The sequence below is a fragment of the Physeter macrocephalus genome, chromosome 1 (genome assembly GCF_002837175.3).
Source record: "Physeter macrocephalus isolate SW-GA chromosome 1, ASM283717v5, whole genome shotgun sequence".
Lineage (NCBI taxonomy): Eukaryota > Metazoa > Chordata > Mammalia > Artiodactyla > Physeteridae > Physeter > Physeter macrocephalus.
Genome location: NC_041214.2, coordinates 29,313,061 through 29,325,767, shown reverse-complemented (window position 1 = coordinate 29,325,767; position 12,707 = coordinate 29,313,061).

Sequence of the window (12,707 nt, the reverse complement as noted above, 5' to 3'; positions counted from 1 at the left end):
CAGTTCTCAGCCTCAAGTCGCTTCTTCCAGGAAGCCCTCTCTGAGTCCTGATTAAGTTAGACTTGCCCACAGTACTCCCAGCTCCCTCTCTCTTTTGTGAGAGAATTTCATCACTCGTGAAATGACTGATTCGATGGTGACACCAAGTTCCCTGAAAGCAAGAATTTGTCTCGATCGTTGTTCTTTTCCCCCAGCACAACTCCTGGATCATAGTAGGGGCTCAATAAATATTTCATAAAATAATATCCAAATAAGAATCTTATGAGCTCTGAGAAGCCCGTGATAAACACACCTGGTAGACTTTATATAAATCAGTGTTTTTGAAGCATGTTTGCACTTGGAATCCTTTTTATACACACACGCTTGAGGAACACAGCCTCTGCATGAGGCTGTGTATCTGTAGGAGGAACACAGATCTCAAAGGAGCAGTTTACAAAGTTCTTATCTAAAGCTTTTTTCAAGTTTTTTGCTGCAATAGACTCCCTTATACATAAGCCCTTATAAGCTAGTGCGTTTGTGGGATAGATTCCAGGAGTGGTACTGCTGGGTCAAATGGTATGTGTACTTTTTATTCTAATCAGTGTTACAAGATTGATTTTTTTTTTAAGTAAATTGAATTTTTTTAAAAAACAGAATCTCATAGAGCGGCTGAAAATTTCATTTCCTTATTCCTTTGCAGGGAGTCACCTTCATTACCTTTCATACAAGCCACTGCAATATCCGTCTCTTTATTCCAACAGACAATCTGTGGGGAAGAGTTTCAGGGACTCACTCGCCTTAGAGAGACATAGCAGTTTGCAGGCAAACCTTGTTCCTAGTGTTTCCTGGGTGCCTCAGTCGAGGATTCTTTTTTCTTTTCGGTACAGGAACTCCTCAAACTCGCCCAAATAACAGAGGTGGGAGCACAGGTGTCATACGGATGTCAGGAATGGGAGGGCCCAAGGACAGAACATGTACACGGGGTTCCGGAGAGAAAGAAGAAATTGGCGTTCCCTCCCCGCCCCCTTCCCCTCTCTCCCTCCCCCTCCTCTCACTCTCTCTCTCTGTCTGCCTCCTGCTCTGCCCCATCCCCAGACTATCTCTGCTCTGCAGCTGCAGCCCATCATCCAGCAGCTGGCACACCTGTGCCCACGTGACCCTCCACCTTAACCCCTGTCTCAGTGTCACAATTCTAGATTCCCCAAGAGATCCACTGGCCCTGGATGGACTTGTCCACCTGGTTCATGTGGCAGTGACGTCTCTGCAAGGGGGGAGGGTGGGCAGAAAAGAAGTGACGGACACTTCCCACACTCGGGTAAGCGCCCACAGAATCGCACAGTAACCCAGCCATCTGTGTACACGCCTCTTGCAGGTGGTGCTATAGGAAAGGATGCTGGTGGAGGATGCACGTTCCGGAGGGAGAAAGGGAAGGGAGAGTAGAACGACAGCCAGGTGTCAATCTCTCCTTCTCCACTCCTCCCTCCACCGTGGGCAGACAGACAGGGGCCCAGGGCGGGTTGGGCAGAAACTAGAGGGAGTCCCCCAGGGCCCACAGGCCTGTGCTTGAGTAGCCGTGGGTCTGGGAGAGCCTGGCCTCCCAGGGCAGGGCAGAGTACATGGGCTGCATCTGGACGAGTGAGCCGGTCCCCTCAGCCAGATCCTGCAGAGGATGCAGCATCAAGCATAGAACATGAAGTGTCAAGCCAGGGGTGGGTCCCAGTTCTCAGCAGCAGCCCAGAGCCTTGTCCAGACCTCACAACCTCACTGGGTGTCCTAACTTGGCCAAAATTCAACTGGCTTCTTGGCAGGACAGCAAGTTCGTACATGGATGTTTGTGAAGTGAGTGTGGATTTCCCGGGTGTCTCAAGATGTTATGTCATCCAGAGACCTGTCTTTCCCAATTTCTGCCCTGACCTCCCTCTCTCTCCTCTGGGAAGAGCCTCTCCTTGGTGATCCTAGAGCCCCTGCTTGTCCCCGTCCTGGCACCAGCCACCCTGGATGCCCCCGTTTCCGTGGCTGTCTCCCTGACCTGACTGCACTGAGTCCAAGCTCGTGCCGCTTGCCACATGACAGGCCAGTAAATTGAGAGATGAGTCTTTGGGGCAAGGAATAGCGACTTTATTCAGAAAGCCAACAGACCGAGAAGATGGTGGACTAGTGTCCCAAAGCACCATCTTCCCTGAGTTAGCATTCAGGCTTCTTTTATACTAAAAGGGGAGGGGGTAAAGTCCTGGTTTGGGGATGTATTAATTTCTTCCTTCCTGCAGCCAGATGGGCCTGGTCAGGAGGTTTTCTGTGAGCTAAACAAAGTTGTTTTAGCTTAATACTCATTACATGGGAGGCAGGGTTCCCAGAGATGGACCATTATGTATAATTTAAGCTTACAGGCAACATCCCTTTAGGGACAAACTTGTAGCAAAAGCAATAGAATACAAAGGTTAATGTAAAAGAAACATCCAATATGGTGTCACATTTGTTCTTCCCTATTACAAGAGGAAGGGGCTCGATGTCTCACAGTGCCCGGACCAAGTGCCCCACGGGGTGAACATCCAGATGGTCTGGTGAAGGCCTAGCACCCACTCTCCTTCCTAACAGCACCCTGAGTTCCTTTTAAGGACTTCTCTTCCGCACTGGATTCAGTCTGGCAGGGCACACCCAGATGCTCATTCCCCGGAATTTAAATCTAGAACACATCGACCACTAAAAATGGCTGGAGTCGGTCTGTACTGGTGGCCATGTCCTAACAGTTCCCAAGAGAGGGTCCCATCTGTTTTTCCTCTTTCCCTCCCCAAATTCGTTGTGCCTTTGGTAATCCTTCTAGTAAATTTCCTCATTTCTTAAATTCTCCAGAATTTGTTTCTGTTGCTTGTAACTACGGGGGGAGTGGGGGAGAGGAAGAATAGGAAGAAGAATAGGAAGGAAGGAAGGAGGAAGGGGGAGGAGGAAAGCTAACTCAAACATGCGGTGAGTGAGTGACTGAGACCAGACCACAGTCCAGCTGGAAAGCCTGCCATCAGCAGGGCAGCTGTGGACGGGGTGATGGCGGCCATGATGAGCAGTACTGTCTTCCTGGAACAGCCAGGCCAAGCCCAAACATTCACATCTGTGTTAATGCTGGACCAGCCATGGAGATGGTTTCGGACAATTCTCTTAGCTCTCACAAATGCCATCAGGCTCAGGGTGTCCTCCTGTCACGTACTGACTAACAGACACCTACCAAGCTCCTGCTAGTAGAGGCAGGAAAGCCCAGGCCTCCACCCTCTGGTTGCTCCCAGCCTCGTGGGAGAACCCCACATCCAGTGTACACCCGGCATCCCCTAGTGCTGAGTCAGGGTGCAGGGAAGGGGCCAGGACAACCGAGCAGTAAAGATGCCAAGAGTCAGGTCTTCAAAATGCCGGGGGCATAAGCATCATCTGGAAAGCCTGGTAAAAGGGCCCTTTTCTGGGCTCACCCAGACTGTGATTCAATGAGCTGGAGTGGACCCAGAGATCGAAGTTTTAACAAATCCCCAGGAGCCTGAGGCAAGAGGACTCTCTCTGCAAGACGCTATCTAAGAGTCCGGAGAAGGAAGAAGGAATTCAGAGGGGTGTGTCCTGTTCAGCAAGCAGCTTGGCCGATCCTCTGCAGAGCTTTTAGAAGATGGGGTGCATCTGTCCTTCACCCCCTCCCAAGGCAATTCCTCCTAAACTATCTTTACATCGTGCTGCTGTCACTCTGGTGTCAAAAACATTCAACATCCTCCCTCACCTCATGGGAAAAGCCCAACTTCTCAGTCAGCATTTGAGCCTCCAAGTCTGGTCACTCTCTTTTGTTCCTGCCTGTTCTCTGAATGGTCAACCAGGAACCCTCTCCTCTGGACAGCTTGAGATCACGTCTGTAACCAACCGTGGTTTCCGGCTTCCCACTGTTTGTGTGAGCCATTTCTCTAAGCTGGCACACCCTTCCTGCTTCTCTAAGCCTCTCTCAACACCACTCATTCCTTGGCACCCTCTCAGGCTCCACCTTCCAGAAAGCCCTCCCTCCCCCCTCTGGTCCCCGGGGACCTGCCCTCCTCCAAACCCATGTTGGGATCGCTTTGTATCAGGTGACTGAGGCTAACAAAGGGTTTCCCGTCCCTCTGAGTCAGAGGAAGGTCAGAGGGTCAATGAGGAGAACTCCATTGAAACTGCCTGACCTGGAAAGACTGGAATGGACTGGGGCACTGCTGTGCATGAATGAGTGGGTAGATGGGTGAATGGGTAGGTGCTGGATGCATTCTGTGTGCTAGAGGGTGGATAAATGGAGGTTGTTTGGATGGATGGGGGAATGTGTGGAGGGTGGACAGAAAGCTTTCACATCCTCCTCTCATCCCTAGAGCCCAGGGGCATGTTCACAAAAGAACAAGACAATTGTGCTTGCCATCGTGCAGCCCTTGCAATCTCCTGGCGGGCAAATGAGTCGCCTCCCCACTGCCTACTGCACTCCGCCAGATGTTCTGTTCCTTCTGGGCTGGCCGGCTTGCACAGAGGCTCGTGCCCAAGGCCTGTTAGACTGCATGTCTCTCCCTTCCCTCATGGTGACATTCCTGTACTTAAACTTTTCAGTGGCTGCCCTTTTCCCTCAGGACAGAGGCCAAGTACCTTACTGCAGCATCTAAGGGTCCCCATGGCCTGGCTCCACTTGTCCCTCCAACATTTTCTTCCACTGTGTCAGACCGTGCCATCCCTCCCGTCCTCCCAGAACTCCCCCTTAGCCATGCTGCAGCCACATGTGACCCCCCGCTTTCCCTGAAGACACCAGGCTTTCCTACACCTCTCTGATGTTGCACGTGCTGTTCCCTCTTGGGAATACCCTCTCCCTCCTCGGTCAGGCAAACACCTACTCGTCCTCCAAGACTTCATCCCTGTGTTCAACCGCCATCTTGTCCTTGAAGCACCCTGTACAAGCCTCCACTTGTTACATTTCTGTCTTCCACTAGACTTAACTTCCTGGGGGTCGTGTCTCGCTCATGGCAGTGTCCTCAGCATCCAGCCCAGTTCCAGGCGCCTAGAAGGTGCCTGGTAAGTGTTTGCTGAAAGCATCCATCACTTGCAGCTTTGACACGTCCCCCCTGTTCTCTCGGTGTGTGTCCACTGTGTGCCCAGCCCCTGACCTGGTGCTGGGAGACACAGTCACTGGCCACAGCGTCGACAGTCTCGTTGAGGAAGCGGAAGCAGGCGTGTGCACACATGATTCCCCGGAAATCAGAGCTCTGTCCGCTTGAGGCAGTGAGTAACACGAACATGTTGGGAGAGCTCAGGCACTCAGAACTCAGGGAAGAGATCACAGTGAAACTGGAACAGGAGGACTTTGATGGATGAGGAGGAGAAGAAGGCTTTTGGGGCCAGGGACCTGCAGGAGTGAGGCTGGGCTGTGAGGACACAGAAGACAAAGCCACCAGCCCAAGAGGGTGACTCAAGGGAAAGAAGAGTATAGGGCTGGGAAAAGACGCTGAGATCAGACAGTGAAGGGCCTCAGATGACAAGGACGAGAAGGAAACTAGAATTTATTGAGGATGTGTGGGCCAGGCGCCTCAAAACTACCCTATGAGATGACGGCTCAGAGATGTTAAGCAACTTACCCAAGATCACACAGCTAGGAAATGGTAGGCCTGGGGTTCAAAACCAGTCTGACTCTAATGCCCAGCTCTTCATTCCACTGGACTCTAATCCAGAGGCAGAGGGCAGGATGGAGCAGGAATTGAGGTCACAGATGAGAAGAGTCTTTACAAAGATTACGATAATGCTATTTGAACTGTGTTCTCCGTCCCTGTATCAAGGAGCTCCTGGCCTATTTCTTCCCTTGTTGCAAACACAAACCCTCCATGAACCACCTAAACAGTGTGTTTACCTCCACTGCTTCTAAGGAGACAGGACAGAGACCGAGGCCTTGAGGCTAGCCCAGGACCAAACAGGTGACCTTGGCCCGTCCTACCCCAGCGAGCCTCCCCTCCGAGGCCTCCCCTTGTCCCGGTCAGCACAGCCAGCTCTGTGTTCCATTTCAGGGAAGTCCTCAGAGGACAGGTCACGTGCTGCCCAGAAATCAATGTGTGTTTGACCAGCTGCTTGCCTTTCATCTCTTCATAGTATAATTCTGCCGCCAGAACACAAAAACATCGGTCTGGCAAGATTTGTTCTTTTTAAATCTGGCCGGAGCCTCACTAAGGCCATTAATCTTTAACTCTTTATAGATTTTTCCGCTTAGAATATATGCCCTGTGCTTACATTTCACGTGGGGATTCAAGTTCTGCTTCCATATTGATGACGACTTGGGAGACTTATGTTCTCTCTGGGGTTTTCTTCTGTGGGTTTATTCATCAGAGCCAGCACACCAAGATCCCCATACATCTTTGCCTCATTCAGGAGATAATCCGCAAGGTCAGGAGACCTTGGGCTTGGGATCACACAAAGCCAGACACAAATCCAGTCCCCAGCCCTGCCACTCCACCCGTGGGACCTCGAGAAAGTCGTAAGCCTCTCTAAGGCTCATTGTCTTCTGAAAATGAAGACCCAAGGCAGTCATATCTCACCCGAGGTTGTATAATCAGCACAAAGCCCATACACAGTCATAACAATTACTTTTGAAAAGTCCTTGACTCTGCAAGGACTCCCGTCTCCTCAGCCCCATTCCTCACCTTTTTCCAGTCTCCCCCTTTCTTCTAAGAGTAGCTGCCTGCTCTTTCTCTGTCCACTAAGTCAACTTTTGGGGGCCACCTCTAATTCTCCCTTCCACCCAGCACCTCTGACTAGCCCTATAAGAAGGCCTGGGGTAAAAGTACACAAAACCACAATCCTCCATAAAAGGCAGGGAGGTGGGTAAAGTTGTGAATATGTATGATGAATTTTTTTTTTCAAATTCATTACTGGCCAAAAATGTATTTTAAGAGTATCATTATGTGTGTGTGTGTGTGTGTGTATATATATATATATATATATATATATATATATAAAAAACTGAATCACTTTGCTGTATAGCAGAAATTAACACAACATTGTAAATCAACTATACTTCAATAAAAAAAAGAGTATCATCAAAGTGAAAACACAAAATTTATAAATCTTTTGTTAAATCTCAAACCCTCAAGGCCAAGCACACCAAGTACTTGAGAAGGGCTGCTCAAGAGAAGCGATTAAAAAAAAAAAAATTGGCCAGCTCTACCCAGCCACTGGCCCAATGGACCCACTGAAACCACAGCAAACACCACGTGGGTCAAGAATCTGCCTACACCTATTTTCTATCTAATAGCTGGCAAGGGCTGCTCTTAGTTGCCTAGCTTCTCAGATAAGCTATGCCACCTCCCACTTTAGTCCTTTCGTGGGCATGTCCCGGGGAGGTAGGGTGACTGGCCACCAGTAGGCAGATAACTTATGTGGACCCTTTTCCCACCTTCTAGTGACCCTGGTATAACCCAATTGCTAATGACATCTCACTTAAAATTTCCTCTGCTTTGCTTTTGACCAAAAACTCTTCCTGCATCATTGTCATGACATGGCAAGGCATGGAATCGTGACATCTCCCATCTTTCCATCCACTGTATCATTTCTTGAATTTCATTGGATGAAATGGCCACTTAAAGACCGAAATTAGACTGGAACTCAAAGACTGACTTCTTCTGATTTCCTACCAGCTATGCCACTATACAAGATCTCTCAGCTGAACCAGTTTCCTGGGGAACCTTCCTGTCAGACATCTGTCACTCCACCCAAATCCTCCTGGTCCTGTCATCTGGGTTGGTGAGCCTCTATTCCATAAAGTCTCCATCCCAGTCTAGGGCTGTCAGGTCAGGAGACATCCAGCACAGTTGCCTCCCTGGCACAGCTTTGGAACTCACGTGGTGGTGGGGGGCTTACACCAACTGCCGATGAAAAAATGTTGCCTGCCATATCAGTAAGCAAAGGATGCTGCAGCCATCAAACCATCACATTACAGCCGCCGCTACGGTGGGCCCTGAGGGCACTCAGGATGGACACAGAATGCCAGCCATCTAGCAGTCAGTTGCTGCAGCTGCCCCTGACAATACAGCCTGAGGAGACTCAGGATGAGAAACACAGGATACTGGCCCCAGATAGCTGAGGTGCCTATCAAAGGAATGATCTTAGCAAGCCAAGACCCTTGCATCTTCCCATATGTAGAAAAGCGCTAAATTCATGGACTTGAGATTTCTGGTTTTCTTTAATTAACAGTAATCTTTTGATGTTCCAACTCCCTGGCCTTTGTTGCAAAACCCCCTGTATATCCCGGCTCCTCCCTGTCCTCTTTGGAGCGGTCCCTTAGAGCCATCTGAGAGGCTGTGTCCCAGGCTTAAGTCCTCAGTTTTGTCCGCCGAATAAAACGTAATTCTCAACTTGTGCATTTTTTTCAGTCGACAGAGCTTATGGGTAATCCCGCTACCTACCTGACATCTATGCCTGCCCCACAGAAATCACAGGATTTCACAGGACCCAGGCTTCATTTTCCAGGAGGCAATTGCAAATATATGTCTGTGCAGCCACAGGATTGGAAAGTTGGGACCCAGGTATCTTTGCAGGATGTTAGGCTGGGGAGGTGGACTGGAGTAGATAAAGTAAAGGGTGCTCTGTTCTTCACAAAACTACACTACCAAAAATGTCTCCTCATTGAGCGTCCTGGATCTGCCTTCTGCCTTCTTTCACATCCTACTCTCATCCCTAGAGCCGAGGGGCATGGTCACAAAGGAACAAGACAATTGGGCTTGCCATTGTGCAGCCCTTGCAGTCTCCTGGCAGGCAAATGAGTCACCTCCCTGCCTGCTGCACTCCACCAGATGTTCTGTTCCTTCTGGGCTGGCTGGCTTGCACAGAGGCTCATGCCCAAGGCCTGTTACCATGACTGTGTAATGGACAAAACTTGTTTGGATCTTGATTCAAACTAACAAACTGAAACAAAAAATTATACGTAAGCTCTTTCTGGATATTTGATGATATTAAGGCATTAATATTATTGGTTTTTAGTTGTGATAATGGTGTTGTGTTATTTTTGTTAAATGAGTCTTTATCTTTTAGAGATACTTCTTGAAATGTTTCCAGATGAAAGGACGTGATATCTGGTATTTGACTCAAAATAATTTTGGAAAATGAGGCATGGGTGGGGATATAGATGAAACCAGATTGGCCATGGGTTAATAATTGTTGAAGCTGGTGAGGTTGAATCCATGGGAGGTCAATGTACAATTAATTATCTCTCTGTTTATGGAGGTTTAAATGTTTCCATAATAAAATAGTTAAGAAAGCAAAAAATGGTGAGAGGAAAGAAAGAGAGAGAGAGAGGAGGGAGGGAGGGTGAAAGGAAGGAAGGAAGAGAGGGAAAGAAAGGAAGAAAGAAAGAACGAAAGAGAAACACGTCCCAGGCAGGGTTTATCACAGTCTGTAGAAACAATTGTCATGTGTCAATGAAAGGTAGCTAACCCACTCTGCAGAACCATTTTCTATACAGAAATAAATCCCCAGTCCACCTCCCCACAGTGGGTTTAAGATTCTGGGACTTGAAGTTTCATTTGCATATTTGCATATTCATAAATGCATCAAAGACAAGCGTCCTGTGTAGACCTTGGTGCCCCTCAGCCCCTGTGGCCTCTTGACAAGCCCTCTCACCCCCCTGAACATGGTGGATACAGGGAGGCAGCTTTGTTGGGCCACCCTCATACTTTCAGACATTAGCTTCACAGATGGCGTGGCAACAGCTCAGGGACTGGAGGGGGGTTGTTCTCCTCAACATAATTCCAGACACATATTTGAACACAGGAAAAGAGAAGAGTTTACCAGCCTCTAAAGTAAAATGAGCTCTTGGGAAACGTGGATGAGGAAGGTTTTCTTTATCAGCATGAGGCAGGAGTATGAGGCCGCCTGTGGCCTGCCAGGACGCTTGAGTCTCAGGGAGCTGGAGACCCAGCAAAGAGGGCAGGCACTGGATGGCATGCGCTGCCCAGCTTCTTGTGACGAGCATCTCTGGAGGAGGGATGGAGCCTCAGGGTCTGTCCCAGGGCTCTCTGCTCCAACCCCACTGCCCTCGGGAAGCGCTGCTGCCCCACCAGCTAGGGACACGCAGGGCAAGCTGCTCGACCACTCAGTGATAGGGGAATAGGACCACCCGCCTCACACAGAGATTGTAAGGATCATGGGAAATCAAGGTATCCTTTCATGGAGATGGTTCTCTGAGCTCTGGTTTATCCCCAGGGAGCGGACTGATCAGCTAAAGAATGCAACGGCACATTTCCTCCCCAGCTCCTCTGAGCAATCCTCTCCCCCAGGCGACCACCTTGGGGGCCCTTGGCTCTCTCCTGTCCTCCCTCCACCCAGCCCAGGGTTGCTCACAGGCCTCACACATACAGCCTCAGGGTGGTTCCCCACTGGCCTGGCTCCCCTCCTTCGTGGTCCTGCTGGCTCTCTGGGACTGGTCATGGATCTCTGGATCTCCACTGCTCTTCTCTAAGGCTAGTGAATGACAAAAGTCTGGTTAGGATGTCCTAGGGTGTTTACAAATCTCTCAGCCATTAACAAGTCTGCCCCTTCCTCAGCACCCCCTTGTTCACCTCTCTCCCTCCTCCGCTGGCCTGTGCGTTCCCCCCCTCCCCTACCTCTCTGATCCCCGCCATCCTCAACATCCAGCTGGAGCCTCACCCCCTTCAGGGAGCCCTCACTGACTGCCAGAAAGGAGCACCCCAAAATACTGATTAATGGAGTAAATCAAGCATGATGGAGTGGGCTGAGGAAGGATAAGGTGAAGAGATTTAATTCTCCTGCAACACTTCCCCAGAGCATTTCACTCAACTCACTGGATTGATCTTAAGGCCCCAGAAGCAGGGGGCACAGGCCAGCACCCCTTCTCTCCCTTGCCTTTTCCCTCACTCCTCTGGCTCAAACAGCCGTGTATCTGGAGCAGTACTCTGTGCCATGCCCTTTGTATCCCCTATCTCCTTTGCTTCTCACCACCTGAAGAGGTAGGTAGTCAGAGCACCCCCATTTTACAGATGTGGAAATTGAGGCACAGAAGGGATAAGCAACTTAACCAAGATCACTCAACTACACACTGACACAGCCAGCTTCAAACCAAGTGTTCTGCCTCTAAAGCCTGCCCTCACAACCAGCCCCCAGCTGCAGGTAACAGCACAACCAGCAGGGGCTGGGACTATACTTGGGAGACCCCTCCTGGGAGGAAACCCAGCAGGGCAGAAGTATACTTAGCCACTGGGAGACTAGACAAAGACAGACAGGAACCAGGCAAAAGCAGGCTGAACTAAGTGCCATGTGCCCAAGCCACTCCCTGGGATGAAGCTGCCCCTACTCTGAGGAAGAGGTATCTTTTCCTAACTCAGCCAGATGTAGTGTGAGGACTCACAAGAGCCTGGGGAGGGTGGGTGGGGAGGGGGTGGGGTTGGAGCCATGGTAGAGCTAGAGTGGGAGGAGAATGTACCTGCTGTCACCTAGGCTGTGAGTTGTGCAAAAGGCAATTTAGAAGAGTTGTTTAGTCTTTAATAGAGGTCAAAAAGTCACCCCACATGATTATGTCATCTCCTTGCTGGCAAAGACAGAGGTTTTAAAGCACCATGACATACCCACCAGGTGAGAAATGAGATGTGCTCAAAGATCTTCATTGCAGTACTGCTTCTAATAGTAAAAGATTGGAAAATAATATATACATAAATGTCCAGCAGTGGGGGACAAGCTGGATACACAATGGAATATCCTGCAAAAGAATGAGGTCTCCAGAACAGAGTAAGTGAAGAAAGCTAAGCGAACAACACTGTGGAGTGCTGTACTGCCACTAGGTGAAAGCAGAGGGGAAAGTCAACAGTGTATTGATAATTGCTTACATTTGCATAAAGCAGTGGATCTCAAACTTCACTCTGCAGAGGGCCTTTTTTAAACCATACTTACTACAAGCAACATCAGCCTTGCTTTTTTAAATTTTTATTTATTTATTTATTTATTTTATTTTTTATTTTTTATTTTTGGCTGCGTCAGGTCTTCGTTGCTGTGCCCGGGCTTTCTCTAGTTGCAGCGAGCGGGGGCTACTCTTTGTTGAGGTGCGTGGGCTTCTCATTGTGGTGGCTTCTCTTGTTGTGGAGCCGGTGCGCGGGCTTCTCATTGTGGTGGCTTCTCTTGTTGTGGAGCACGGGCTCTAGGTACGTGGACTTCAGTAGTTGGGGCACGTGGGCTTCAGTAGTTGTGGCTCACGGGCTCTAGAGCGCAGGCTCAGTAGTTGTGGCGCACGGGCTTAGTTGCTCCGTGGCAAGTGGGATCTTCCCGGACCAGGGATCGAACATGTGTCCCCTGCATTGGCAGGCGGATTTTTAACCGCTGTGCCACCAGGGAAGTCCCCCAGCCTTGCTTTTATTTGAGGGAGGGATGTGGGGAGTGCCCCACTTTTCTTTCCCGGAGCTGAACTGCCCAGCTTTCTGGATCCTGGATCCCCACCGGCCGCCCGCGCTGTAAGCCTGTAAGTGGTCTCTTTCCCTAATTACTCCAGCAAACGCAGGAGAATGTTTCCCCACCCTCAAGTGGCCGCTGAATGTGAGAAGTTCAAGGCGTTTGAAGGAATCCCGCAGGAACCGAAAAGTTGGAATCAATAAAACACCCCTCACCTCCACCGCCATCTCCTTTTCCTTCCTAGGGAAGGAAACTGAAGGTCTGAACTAGGCGGCGGCGGGCCGGGGACAACCTGGCCCTCCGACATCCCCGGCCCCGCCCCGCTG